A 14,492-nucleotide genomic window follows, 5' to 3' on the forward strand; every position below is an offset into this window, starting at 1 on the left:
ATGTAAATTATTTTATTGCACTAAAGGTGTGCTCCGAAAAGAAATTATTCCGATCCCCATTTCCCCATTCAACCCAATGTCTTAACACCCAGGTAATGAGTTTCTCCTTTCTTTGAACCAGAATCTTTCAAGAACAGCTCATGTTTAATGACAAGAAAGCGCTGAACACAGTATGAAAGGCAAATAAGCAGTGCAGAGAAAATGAGTGAATCCTAAATTACTACAACTGGAGTGCTTGTTCTGACATTGATTTGTAGGGCTGCTTACGTGACAGCACTGAGCTAAGGATCTCATTAATTCCAAAGAGGAGGTGTGGAGCCCATAGCAGAAGGGGGCCTACAGCCTGCTGGTTTGGAAAGCTATGTACCCTATGCAAAACACACACCAGAAAAAAAAGATGTCTAAGGCAAAACTGGCTGAAACTATTAGACTATGACTCCACCCGTAAGCTATGCAAAGTCTAAGTGTGACTTCTAGCTGAGACAAGCTCAGTGCAGCTCCTCCTGGCGTGTCCAAAAGGGTGGATCTCTTCTGGCGTATTTACCTATGGGATCCTTCCCCATTTTTCCCCTTTTACCATCATGGCTGAACTTCAAATGTAGATTTCACCTGGGCCTATTTTCTTTGAAGTGTGTTGTGTACACAGTGAAAACAGAATCCTTGCTTTTCAGGGTTGGAGTTTAGGGAACAAGTATCTACAGAGGATGTTAAATATTTTAGATCATTACTGCACCTTGGATTACAGTCAAGCACCTCAGCAGCAACCTAAAATAAATGATATTGGGTAATAACTGCAGCTGCAGAGGAACAGAATCTGGATTTTAATCTTTTTTTCTTGAAAAATCAGAAGACAACCAAGTGGGACAAGTTTTCAAGACACCAAAAACAAAGGATATGTACAACGAAGCAGATGGACCTGCTTTACACATATGGTTACTTCAGCTACCTGCTTTGCATTCCAACCACCTATTTTACATCTCCAGTGGGGATAAGGTCAGGCACAAATTGAATATATAAATGCTGAGAGCCCGTTTGCATATTACCATGAGCTTTGGGTCTTCTGGTGCAGGTTTTTTTCTCCCCCTCTCATTTAATGTGTATTACTACCAGGGCTCCAAGGTCTTATTCTGAGCTAGGGTGCCTATACATACAGTTATGCATGACCCTAAGATTGCCCTATGATCTCTATCTGTCTGTCTTGCAAGTGTCTCAGGTTCATCCTTGGTGTCTGTGCCAAACTCCCAGATAAGATACCATCCCTACCCACAGCTCACTTTCAAATATGACCTTTTCTGTTGTGTGTTAGGACGTGTAGATCCACATATCTTCTGGATATGGAGATCCACATGGAGCCATCACACACTTCTTTGTTTCAGGCCACTTATTTCAGTGCCTAAAAAGCAGAGAGAAGCCTCTAAAGAAACAGCTCCTCTGCACGCTGATGCCCATCAGGGAATTCACTTCAAAAGACTCAACTTTGGACGACTTTGCTAGGACCTGCAAGGTACCATCCAGATGACAGCCTATGCAGTTTGGCCTGACTGATGATTATCTCAAGACTTCCCACTAATATCACTGCATAAGTACACTCTAAGTATTTGTTTCCAAACTCTTTGAAAGCTCTGAAGAAACTTCATATGAAGAAACACTATGATCACACTCAAAATTTGTTGTATAACACACTCTTTGATGCATTTCATGGTTTGTCTGTCATATGCACCTTTAGGATTGTAACAAAATGTCTTTACTGAATCACATGATGAGTGTGAAGTTCAGGGAAACTTTTTTATAAGACAATTTTCTAAATAATCTCCAAAACTCTTTGCATTCAGGATTATGATCTGGGGCTTTGGGGTCAATCTTCTTCCTTTCCACGTCTCTCTGAACTGCACATTCCTACGCTTCTATGTTTTTGGTGTATCTAGCTGTGGTTCATATGCATAAACCCACCTTTACATGTGCAAAACTCACCCTTGGTGAGCTTTCAGAGACTACACAGAGACCTTGATCATCTACTGTTGTGGGCTTTTGGAGAGGAAGAGTTGGGTTTATTCTTTTGTCTTCTTTGAACCCTGTATATCAAATGTATACCTGAAGGTAAACTGAAAGACCAGAAAAAGGAAGATGAAGAGAAAAGGAACATTTAATATTTACCTACCTTACAGATAGGATCGTGATAAACAAAATCAAATAAAGCTTGATTGGAATCTTTTATTACTAAAGATCTGATTTTCGTGATGCACTACAAGGCAACTTTTGTAAGAGATATGTGGTGGTTGTTTTAACATGTTCATATGGATGCTTCAAAATCTTGCATATATATTTTAACTAAAGAGAAGCTTGGGTAGAAAAGTTAGGATCTAGATCTGTATCTGAGCTATTCCTCTGCTCCAGGGTTTGGGTTTGGTTCTTATCTCTCTTTTAAAGATGTAATTTAAAGACAAAACGATAGTTCAGTTTCCTTTTTTGAGGGAGAACAAAGTTCACTCCATGAATGAAAAAAAAGAGAAGAGAAAATTTACTTAATGATATGTAAAGTCTCATAGGTTGTTTTTTCTCTGACCCCTTTTTTTTTTTCCACAATCAACAATCTTCACATGAACTGACTTCAATTTTCAAGGTACTTATTAGCATAATGAAAATAAAAGGAAGACTTTGAGAAGAGGGTTTGTTTGTTTTTCTAAATCAGGAGTAAACAGAAGGCCAACTGTGAAGAGGACTCAAGATATAGAGGTGTTTGGCAGTGCCAGCTGCCAACCACTGGTACTTCTGCAAATTTTAACCCTGGTTATGTTACCTTAGCTGAGGAAACAGCAAAATGGAACCTACCACTTAACAAAGACCCAGTGTTTGGGATCCATGTTTTCTTGTCACATCACAAGCTACATGGGTCTCTTCTTGCCATGTCACTGTCTTTTGAATATGAAAAAAGAGAATATCATCATTTTAAAGTCAAAAAGCTCGTTCTCCTCTTGTAGAAGGTCTGTACATGGATCTGTATATCTAATAAGTGGGACTGCTAGTCACAGGGCTAAGAAAAAAATGAGTCAGGGAAAGGTTTTATTTCTTGTGATAAATGTTCATGTCCCTTCTGCATCAACATAGCCTTAGTTTGGATCAAGCAGATATATGTGCTAAAAACTGGCCAAAAATAAAAAGCAGGTTTTTTTCTTTTATTTTTCAGAGCTGGTGCTGCAAAACCCAACTTTGACCAACATATGGCACTCCTGCATCAACAGAGCCTTAGCATGTTTGGATCAAGCAGATACATTTGCCAAAAACTGGCCAAAAAAAGCAGGTTTTTTTTCTTTTATTTTTCAGAGCTGGTGCTGCAAAACCCAACTTTGACCAACCTATGGCACTCCTTTCTTTACTGTCTGCACCACCTCAGCAAGTTCATGATAATTTGGGTCAGCTATTTTTCCTGAATATTTAGAAGTCATTTGCCATAGATTCATCAGTCTAGCCTCAGGGATACAGAATCTTGGAAAACACAATAATGGGAAAAACTGCCTTTGCTCTTTATCCTTCTTTCAGCACTTAATACCACACCTCATGGAACAACTCCACACCTCCTTTCATGTCTTTCCTATCTCTCTGGTACATCCTTCCTCTAACCAGAAGCCAGCTCATCTCCCTAATCTCCTTTTGCTAAATACTTTTCTTTTGCTTACAATACACTAAATATACAAATGGCCAAAAAGAGCTCTAGATGCCCCTGTAGCTTGATAAGCCACATGTCTATAATTAGGCAAGAACCTCATCAGCTAACAAAATATTACCATCATGTTCTAACACCTTCTCCTTTTTCCTTTGGCTCTAGTTCCTCAACCACTTCCCTCTACCTTCTATGACAGATTCTCTTTGCATTGCATTAAAAACTAACAGCATATCAATGGAACCACTTTCCACACTGTTAACAAAGCCAGTGTGACTGTTCAGTTATTAGTGAATGATGACAATAATAATAATAAATGTGTTTGTGTTCGTGTTTGGCTCTCATTAGGTGCTGAAGTGTTTCTGATCTAACAGCCACTCATCTACAGAGATTCTGACATAAGCTTCTGCAGCCTCCAGTATTTCATGGAGGAGTTTATTTTAACCACTATCACCACCAGCACTTCTCTTTTGTTATGGGACTGGTCTGGTTTTCATGAGTAACAACCACTAATTTGCCTGCTTCCAAAATTAAATGATCCTTTTTTCTCTTTTGCTTTTTGTAAACTCTCTTTCATAATTTTTTTTTTTTTTCCAAAAAATGAATTGTGCTTCTTTGTTAAATAGATGAGGGGCACAGCACAGACCAGCTAGGCCAGGGAGGCTGGAAGTTGAGTGTAAAGCCTCTTATCCTACTCTAAGAGTGCTGGAGGACTAACCTAGTCACTAGCAGTGTTTGCACCTCATTACAACCCACTGCCTGGCTAACCACAACCTGATCACACTCCTTGGCTGGCATGATAGCAAAAGGGTATTTCAAGGACAAGACGTAGCAGGAGCAGTGCAGGGCTCATAGTGGGAAGGCTCATTCTGTGCAGAGAGACTTTTTATGGCTGGCTATTAACTCCTCTTCCCAGGTCAACCACGTTCACCAGTGCCAGACTAGGAGTTGGCCATCCCATCTCTCTGATAACTCCAGCCAGGATGCCTGCTCCACTTGCATTCTCCTCTAGACTACCAAGTATCCCCAGGTGGGCAGCTGTTAGCAAAGGAAAGTGTCCCCAGGGGGGTGGCTGTCACTGAAATAGTTCAGTGAAGCCCACTGACCCTGTACCAGAAACCTGCTCTCGGGTCATTACTTTGACTTGCATATTTGTGTGTGTTTAGTAAACTTTTATTTGGAGCTCAGCTACATCCATGCTGTTTCTTCATATTCTATTTGTTGTGTCAAGAATAAGAGGCTGCAAGACCACTGCCCTGGCATCCCACTCCACTGGCTGCACAAGAGCCTCACCCACCCCACACACCCAGGACTTTGAGGAAATCCTGAGCCTCCCAAAGCCACATGGCACTGGGACAGTAGCTGAAGGTCTATCTTGAGACTCATTTATGCTCCCTGACTTCATTAACAGCAACCAGAAAACGTGGGGAATGAAGTTTCCTTGCTTTGCAACCACCTCCTTCCTATAGGAAAGGCAAGAAGCTGTGGGAAACAACGTCTCCCCATTTTTGTAAAAGCTGAGAACAGCTTCCTCCTCTCTGCTGCCTGTGGTTAGAGAAGCAACACTTCCATGGCATTGCTCCTTCTCACCTGGCACAGCCAGAGCTGCCCGTCCTGTTTCCATTGATTTCTCCAGTGGCCGCATTAAACAATACAATGGAGCATTTATGTGTCAGTGTTAAGAGCAGCTTATTAAGTAAAACCCACCGTAAATAGAGCCGTTAATTCAGTTGCTGGCATGGCTCTTTCTTATCTTCTCAATATCTCCCAGAGGGTATTAGTCCTACCCTTTCATTTGAGTTGGCAGCAGAGTTATTTTCTTGCACCTGCTGCTCTGCTCCGATAACAACACAGGTCAGCTTTGATTTGTTGGAATATAAACAAAAGAGGGAAGCCAGGCATCTGCCTCAACAGCCTGGGCCGGTTTGACAATAGAGCTTTTCCCACTGAGTTTTGTCCAAATGTACTCTTTCCATTCTTACATTAACTCTCTCCTGCTTTGTAAGGAGTCCCTTTGCTACAGAAGAGCCCGGCGTCGGTTGAGGAGAGCTCAGCCCTGTACTTTTCCATCATCTCAGACCTCAGCAGGTCAAAGTAACACACTGTTCTAAGCCTCGAGTCAGAAGATGATACAAAATACATGAAGAAAAATCAGCTGAGGTGCAAGGATTCAAAAATTAACAGGAAAATGCAATGAATGAAGTGTAAGCAGCAAAGGAACTTTCTTGAGATAAAGAAAACCCGAAGCACTGTGTTTCCTTTACCATAGGAACTCAAATCCTTAATCTACCATTTAAACTAAAAAAAAAAACTCAAGAAAGTAAAAAAATGAAGTCAGTGAGAAGTAGGTACTCAGCTGGGAACTGGGCTACTTTTAAGCTCTTCTGAAAATTAAGCCTGTAGAGCCCATCTACTGTAAAATTATCCAGGGTGATGAAAAAACTCTTGAAACATTGACAACCGTAGAGCAGAAAAGGAAGAGTCCACACTGAGACAGAATAATAAATAGCACAAAGCACAGAAATGAAGGAAAGAATTGAGTATTATCTCTATTACTAACAGGAAAATTGAGAGAGCTGAAATTATTTGGTTAAGTCATATAATAGGTCAATGGACAAGTCAATCTAACTCCTATCTTCCAGCTCAAGCTCCATTGCTATCCATTGCATTACATCTCCTGCAAAAATTTCAACATGCAGATGAGTTAGGATGAATGTGGGGGTTTGGAGGGCAAAGAAAAGGTATTAAATAAGGGAAAGAATCTTTTATTTAAGAAAAGACCTGTCCAGAATGAACTCAAGATTCTTCTACGTATCATGGCTATTATGTGCCTAGTAGAGATCTGAACATTTAGCTGGCCAAAGAAATCTAAACTTGAATTATTAAATCAAAAAACCTGTCTTTGACCTATGTATGGTCCTGAAAACGAGCTAGAAAATCCTAAGTAGGGTTGGCAGAAATTCAAAATTTCGTTGGAACTGTGGCTATTTCAAGACCCTTTTTTGGGGCTTTTTTGTTTTTTTTTTGGGGAGTTTTCTGGCTTTTTTTTTTTTAATCACAATGAAAGACAGGAATTTTATAAATCAAGCTCCATGGCAGCAGAGAGGGAAGATCCCCACCCCAATCCACTGATCTATAAAAACCTATATCCAAGTTGCCCACGTAACAGAAGCGCGGCTCAGCCTGTTAGGCAGCACTGTTTATAAAAGCCAGAAAATGTCAAATACTAAACGAAGCTATTAGTGCAAACAGGCAGCAATGTCACCACGGAGCAGCTGCTCTGGAAGCAATAAACTTGCCTAACGTGGCTGTTGTGTACCTGGTCACCAGGGAACCCTCTGCCCTCTCCATGGCAATCCTGAACTGCAGCCTCTGCCAACGGCCAGGTTTGACTGCCTCAAATGCTGCCTAGGATGTGAAGTTTATGATCCTGTTCCTGTTCTTTCACTGATCTCTGTGACTCCCTCTCTTCCTCCTTCTTTTATTCCTCTTTTTTTTTTTAATTTTTGTTTTCCTTTTTTCCCCCCTGTCTTTTTTTTTTTATTATTTTTTTCTCCCCTTCTACTTAGACTGGCTGACCTGGCCAAGGAAGCTTCTTTCAATCACTAATATAAACCTGTAGCCAGTAAAACAGACAAAATAATCATAGAATCATAGAAAATCATAATGATTTTCAATTGTCTCTCTGTGGCATAAAAGCCCCATGTCTTACAGCAACTATGGAGTTTGTGGCTGCTCTCCAGGAGTCAGAAACAGGGAAAAAAAACTTACCCTCCCTCAGCTCTTTTTGCTCCCCTTTACAGGTATATCTATCTCACTTAGTGCTCAAGGTAATTGGAACAAGTTCCACCAATAAAACCAATAAAAAAAAGTTTCCAGCCTATTTCAAACAACTCTCTTCTTCCAAAGGAGATTTATTACCACGTGAATTAGAGCAACTTTAACGTTGTGCTAGGAAGGGAGTGTGAGCAGAGATCCTGATAACAGCTATTTTCAGGGGCTAGAGAGTTTTTTCTTTTCATCTTTAATGATGAAATCTCCATAAGATTTTTAATATTGAAGATATGTCTTACCATAAGGTAAGCTTGATGACCCAAAATGCTCTGTTAGCTTTTCACATGTATAGTAGGGTTGATTATCTTAACACCTTTGAGTCTGTGCATCCTTCCACTCTATCATAGGAGATATCTCTCCAACAGGAGAGATAGGAGAGCCTGTCTGGTGCTGGAGCTTCTTATAGTCCAGGGTTTGGGGAAGGGCAGCCCTGGGCACACCAGCTCTCAAGCCAAGCACATTTCCTGCAAGAAGAACCACTGCAGCACAGGGCAACACCAGAAGCTGTGGAAGTCACAGACAGCTCGGGCTAGGACTTTAGACATTGCATTTTAAAGGATTAAATAAAGGAGTTCTTCAGCTTAACAAACAAGATTGGTTGAACTTAGGGCAAATATTTTAATTCCTATCTTAAAAAGCAAAGCAAGAAAGCCTGTGCAGGAGATAAGGGATGTGCATGTGCATGTATGTTTGTGTGAGTCTGTGAGTGTCGGGAGTGGCTACAGGCAGACTAAGAAAAATTTACTGGATTGACTACAATTTGACTATCATCCAAAAGCATTTAATCATTTGAGATTTTAAAGAAGGAAGAGAAGTTTCTACCTGTTCTTACAAAGTATTACAGCTCCATCAGAAAAAATAAAAAGTCTTGGGGAGGGCAAGTCACTAAATGATATCTATTTCATTCTGTACATCCCACTTTTGATAAGTCTGGGGAGATATCTCGCTCATCTAATCACCTATTAATTCAGTCTTTTAAAACTTTTCCACCTTCCTCTGGCAGGGAAGCTGCCTGGGAACATTACAAGTCAAGTCTGTGAGTAGTGTGTTAGATCCTACTGCAAAAAAAAGAGAACAATGCCCTTGAATGCTGCAGAATTTGACTCCCTGACAAAGCCCCTCCATGAGACAATTGCTTAACCCAGCATACTTTGAAAGTGCCTCATCAAGATGCTTCTAAACAATTGTGTAATAACAATTAAATGTTTCAGTAAGAACCATTAAGAAAGTGTGGGGGTAATCATTATATCATGGACTTTGTCTGATTCCTGACCCTAGCATCTCAGGCAGTTTTGCATGGGTTCATTAATTACGTAGCATATTGCTATTTGTTATTAGCAAAATTAGCTATTTGTTATAGCATAAATTACCTGCCTGCTCACTGCTAGATGAAAGAAAACCCAGAGCAGTTTCAAAAACCAAAAACAATCCTGACGATGCTGGCACTAGTAATTTAGACAATAAAGCATATTTTTACACCTAGTTACTAAATCCTTGCAGATTTGTAGGGGCTTAGGATACTATCCTGAGGAGGGAGCTGAGGAAACATCTCCAGCATCTATGTCTGTAGCTTTCCCCCATAATAGTCATGAACTTTTGTTTTATTCTGCATGTTTGCAGACTCTTTAAGCAGAATGACTCTTTTCACCACTGCAAAGCAATTCTCTTTTATTGCCCCTTTTCATTGGTCTATAACCAGTGATTATCTAGCCCCAGCTAGCTATTTTGTCTGCTAGCTCTCCCACTCTTCCCTGTGGAGCACATTTCACAGGATCAGCAGAGGAACAGGCAGTGATAACCATGTGCAATGTCAGCTTTTGGAAACGGAGCCTTTGAGGGCTCTTGCTCAGAGGAAGACACCCAAAATGCCAAATGTCAGTTGATTGCTCCACTGGCTCCATGACTCCATGTTTACTCATTCTCACCCATCTAGAGACCAATGACCAAAAAATGCCCCAAGTATTCCAGGCATTCAGTGAGGGATTTGGTGCGAGCTGCATCCCCAGTAGAGCTCACAGAAGATCTCGTACTAAGAGAGACTCCTGATGACTTCCACAGGAACCAAACTAATCCTTACTTTTCCCTATACCAGCTGGGTGAACAAACCCTTCTTATTTTACCCTTTCCATCAGCAGTGTTATTGATTAATTCCACCCACAGGGAATTTCCAATGTACCTTTTGTGTGAAAACTTACTGAAATAAATCCTTTATTCATCAGGGGCTAAAATACATCTAAACTGCAGGGTGTGCTGAAGGCAGGGAGATGGAGAAAAGAGAATTAGATATTTGTGGTTGGAGATCTTGAAGAGCCCTTGAGCACTAGGCTGGCTGAGCAGTTGAAGATGATGTTGGGCTTCATTGATGCTCACAAGGCACTTATTATATAGGAAGAAAACTCCCTGACTTTGTGTTTGGAAGTTCAACAGTAACCAAGCTGCGAGACTGGGCAGAGCCTTGACTTCACCAAACATCACAAGCTACAGAAATCGTTAGCATTTCTGTTTGTTTCCTCATGAACAGCAGAGCCTTTATATTAGGCTCTGCCACATCCTAACACCGTGTGTCATTAGCAATGACAACTGACAATTAAGCCTGTGTCCCTTTTCTTTTTATGTGCTGCTTGCTGCAGGAACGCCTAGTCCTCAAAAAAAATATATATATCTACTTCACAACACGGATGGCTGATGAGAAAAAGAGCACTGCAAGAGCACAGAAAATCCTACAAAGGGTGGTCACATCACCATCAGGACAAGAAGGGGTCATTCAACTCTATCTGTAGCTTGGTCTCAGCACGCTGACCAATTTTTCAGCCTTTACTAAGCAAGTAAAGAGGAACAGAATGCATATAACTGTAGAGCCCTCAGAATGGATCCAGGTTACACTGCAGTTTAGCAAAAAGTTGCCTGGGAGAAGATTGGTTTGGTCCTCAGATGAAGTTAGACACATACATAAAGAGGGTGTAAGAGGTGGCAAGATAAGTATTCATCCTGAAAAGGTGTCATGGCTCATGCACAGAAAAATCCTACAAAGGGTGGTCACGTCGCCATCAGGACAAGAAGGGGTCATTCAGCTCTATCTGTAGCTTGGTCTCAGCACACTGACCAATTTTTTAAGCCTTTACTAAGCAAGTAAAGAGGAACAGAATGCATATAACTGTAGAGCCCTCAGAATGGATCCAGGCCGCACTGCAGTTTAGCAAAAAGTTGCCTGGGAGAAGATTGGTTTGGTCCTCAGATGAAGTTAGACACGTACATAAAGAGGGTGTAAGAGGTGGCAAGATAAGTATTCATCCTGAAAAGGTGTCATGGCTCATGGGCACTTATCCGAGTTCACCAAGGCTATAAAATCATTGATTTCCTGTAAGAATTGTACATTAATTTTCATTTATTCAGCAGGGGTAGAATTTCATCTTTGCAGGGTTTTTTTTGGATGCAAAGTGCCGTGGGACATGCGACAGGCTAGCAGGTCAGTCTTGTTTGGACACAGACACACGTACCAAAATCCTCCTTTTTCCTCTCTCATCTCTGTCTCTGGATGATTTTCCTTTTTAGTTTGACCTCTGTCCATTCCAATTTGTTACCTTGCACCTCCCTCACAGAACAAGCACAAGATGTTAATAGTAAAACCCATTGGGAATAAAAAAATTTAAAAAAAGGAAGTTCCATGGGAGCTAAATTGTTTAATTTTTTCTTTGTCTCACTGTCTGTTTCCATCACTGCTGAAAACTCACAACACCCTGAGAACACCTGAGGTAATATGACATTACTGTAGCAGTATCACAGCGTGTTCTCTTAGGTGACAAGAGGGTAATAATATCCCATGTTAAACAGACCACATTTTATTACCTGATCTCACCACAACCAGGGGAGCATGTATGGTTGTCACCTTACAAATTGCTTTGAAGGGCCACCTAATTTGTTCAGGTCAAACGAAGCATTATTCTGGTTTGATAGGAGATCCTTTACTACTGTGACTTGGGAACAACATGCTTTGTTACCATCCTTAAAGGCTTTACAAATGATGCTAGAACAAGAAAAAAATCTTTGTAAAATGACAAGAAACAACATCAACTCTACTAATGATACCCTTGTCTACTCTTACAGGACCAATGCTCAAAGGTGAGAACAGGGTCTGGAGGGTGATGACTCTAAGAAAGCCTTGGGCACACTTTATAAACCCTTGATCCTGAATTCCCAGTATGTTGACTCAAACTTTGTGTTTGGCACTGCTGTTCCTACAGCCTTGTCCAGTCCTGGCATCTAAATTTCACAGGAGATGTTGAAAAATTGGAGGGGACCATTAAAGTGATTAAAGGATGGAAGCACTTACATTGAAACAGGTTGAGGACCTAGAGGTTTTCACTGTAGTGCATGAGAGGGAATAGCCTGTGGAGCTCAGATGACCACAACTATCAAAGTCTGGGCTAAAGAAGGACTTTTGCCCAGCTACCTACACAAGACAAAAGAAATTTGCCACCTAGGGGAACTTCACACTAACCATCAAAACACCATAAAATCAAGTGGTTGAATGCTGAAGCTAGACCACATCAGACTGAAAATGAGATAAAATATTTTTCAAGGAATGGCATTTAATTGCTGGAACAGTAAAAAAAATAAAATCTGTTAAATTTCTCATTGTTGGACTCCTGGACTTCTTTTTTAGAAGCTTTTTAGAAGATAAATTCTACTTCAAGTCACCTAATTGAACTCTGAAAAATTCTAGGAAGTCCTATGTTGTTATTGCAACAATCACTTCTGTTTTTGAAAGCTGTAAAAACCAGGAATTAAGCTGTCATTAATTATATTTGTTTGTGAAACACCTTAATCCTGCTGGGTTTCTAGTTCTAACTGAAACTGTTTTCTTTGGTTTCTGTGTTTGCATTAAATATAAAACTGCCATATTTTTTCCAGCCCAGTAGATATTTTCTACTGCGCAAAACAGATGTCAGAAAACTGACTTAAATTGCTACCCACAAATTTGCTATCAAAACAAAACTTAAAATGAGTGAGTTTTTCTATTCCACTACAGTTTTCACCAATTACAGGGAATACTGGTACAGGTTAGATATATTTAACACATTCTTATGGGACAAAAGTACAAATAAAATCACTAAGTGAAACTTCTACCTTAAGGTTCATTTCTGATATTATAAACTGGCTTCATTTTATAAAGAATGAGGGAAAAAAAGAAGATAGTTGGATGTACTTTAGAAGCTAAGGTGGTGTTATATTTTTAGATAAAAAAATCCAAATTACATTACTGATAAAATTCAATAACTTTTAACTGTATACACAGAAGTATGTGCTGGAAATATCTTGTGATAGAATAGAAACATTTATCACTAAGCCCATTACACATATTTTACAAGATCAACACAGATTTTGAGCAGCTTTTTCCTTCCATTCACTTCTACCATTACTTAAACAGCTGTGTCTATACCTTAAGGGGCTAATTCTGGTCCTATTCAAATAAAATTACCATTGGAAGAGAAACAAATTAAACAGGCAAAGACACTGCAGGCCTCTACTCATACCGTATTTACCTACCCAGTGCTTGAGCTGGGTTCTGGGAGGTGTTTTAGCTTAGAAGGGACTAAGATCAGCAGAACCCCCATCATCACAGGAACTGCCAAGAAATCGCCTTGAGGTTAAAACTGAGCCAAATTATAAATGTACTTTGGGATTTTTATGTTATCAGCACAATCACTGTCAACATCTTCATCACTAAAAGCAACAGAAGCACCGTCCTTGTGAAGTGTTCCACCACTCTGCAACACCCTCAATGGTATTGAGAAGGTCCACTCGCCTCACTGGACAGATGACCAAAAAAAGCCAAAAGCAGCACATTTAAGAGCCAGAATATTATTAGCTATATCATAATAAAAAGGATCCTCAGGAAACTTGAAGTAATCCTGACGAAGCCACCGGCTTGACTCAAAGTCAGTGACTTCCTGGGCAAGCAAAGTCAGAAGATCTGGCCCCAGTCAAACATATACAAGAGAAATATTTACACAGAAGTAAGATCCAAGTTCAAAAATAGGAAAACAGAAATCTTTACTGTAAACTTAAAAAGTTTTTTTGATCAAATGAGCTTAGCTGCTGTTCCAAAGTGGGTAGGGAAGGTCTCAGGAAGGTGGCCATGAGTCCAGCAGACAATTCTCTTTTTTCTTGTTTTTTTTTCCACTAACGTTACTTTAAAGGAAGTATATTAAAAAAAAGAAAACACCCACACATCAAAATAAAAAAATAAAAAAGGAAAGAAAGGAAAAAAAAAAAAAACAACTATAATAAAAAAACTAAACACCTTACCTCATTTAGCTGCAGAAAATAAAAAAATAAAAAAAGGAAAGAAAGGAAAAAAAAAAAAAACAACTATAATAAAAAAACTAAACACCTTACCTCATTTAGCTGCAGATTCTGGAGTGGAAATCCTTAACTGAGGCAATGGGCAAACTGTCTACAAAAGAGTAGGTTGGGTAAACGCAGGTACTGAGTTATGTCTCCTAAAGACTCCCGGGAGTGAAGATAAATGGATGTGATATTAATTTTAAAACATTTTGCTGAACAGTCAGGCAGCCAATAGGGAAATTCCTTAGGTCACTTCCTGCTCGTTTCATTGGGTCTGTAACGACAACAAGCGAGATGAGGTTGGGATCATTTGCATAAGGCCAGCTCAGTCCTCAGTATTCAAAGAGAACAGGTCTAACCGGGTTACACGCGTGGCTCCAGAACAAAAAAACCTGGTAATGGATGAGGGATTGATTTCTTTGTAGTTGTTTTTCTTTTTTAAGACCATTCCTTTCCTTTTTTTTTTTTTTAATTGAGGTTATTTCAGGTAGATAGGGATATTATAATTAGAATGAAGAGAACCGAAAAGCAGCAACGTCCTAAATTAAAATTAGCCTGGAAATAACATTGGGAGATGCACAGTATGGAATAAACCTGTGCTGGCAGGGAGACAGGTTAGCTGAGCCAATATCATGGGCTCAATTCCTGCTTT

At 39.9% G+C, this 14,492-nt stretch overlaps 1 protein-coding gene across 1 annotated transcript in view; it reads right to left on the reverse strand.

Annotated features, from left to right (window-relative positions):
* The window catches only part of EHF (ets homologous factor), a 30,116-nt gene extending 16,142 nt beyond the window's left edge, over nt 1-13,974 (reverse strand). The window contains exon 1 of the mRNA XM_008940317.1: nt 13,892-13,974. The gene's annotated coding sequence lies outside the window, so the exon portion shown is untranslated. The remainder of the gene's footprint in view (nt 1-13,891) is intronic.
* Between the last annotated feature and the right edge of the window lie 518 nt (nt 13,975-14,492).

Source organism: Merops nubicus, unplaced genomic scaffold (assembly GCF_000691845.1).
Source record: "Merops nubicus isolate BGI_N331 unplaced genomic scaffold, ASM69184v1 scaffold295, whole genome shotgun sequence".
NCBI lineage: Eukaryota > Metazoa > Chordata > Aves > Coraciiformes > Meropidae > Merops > Merops nubicus.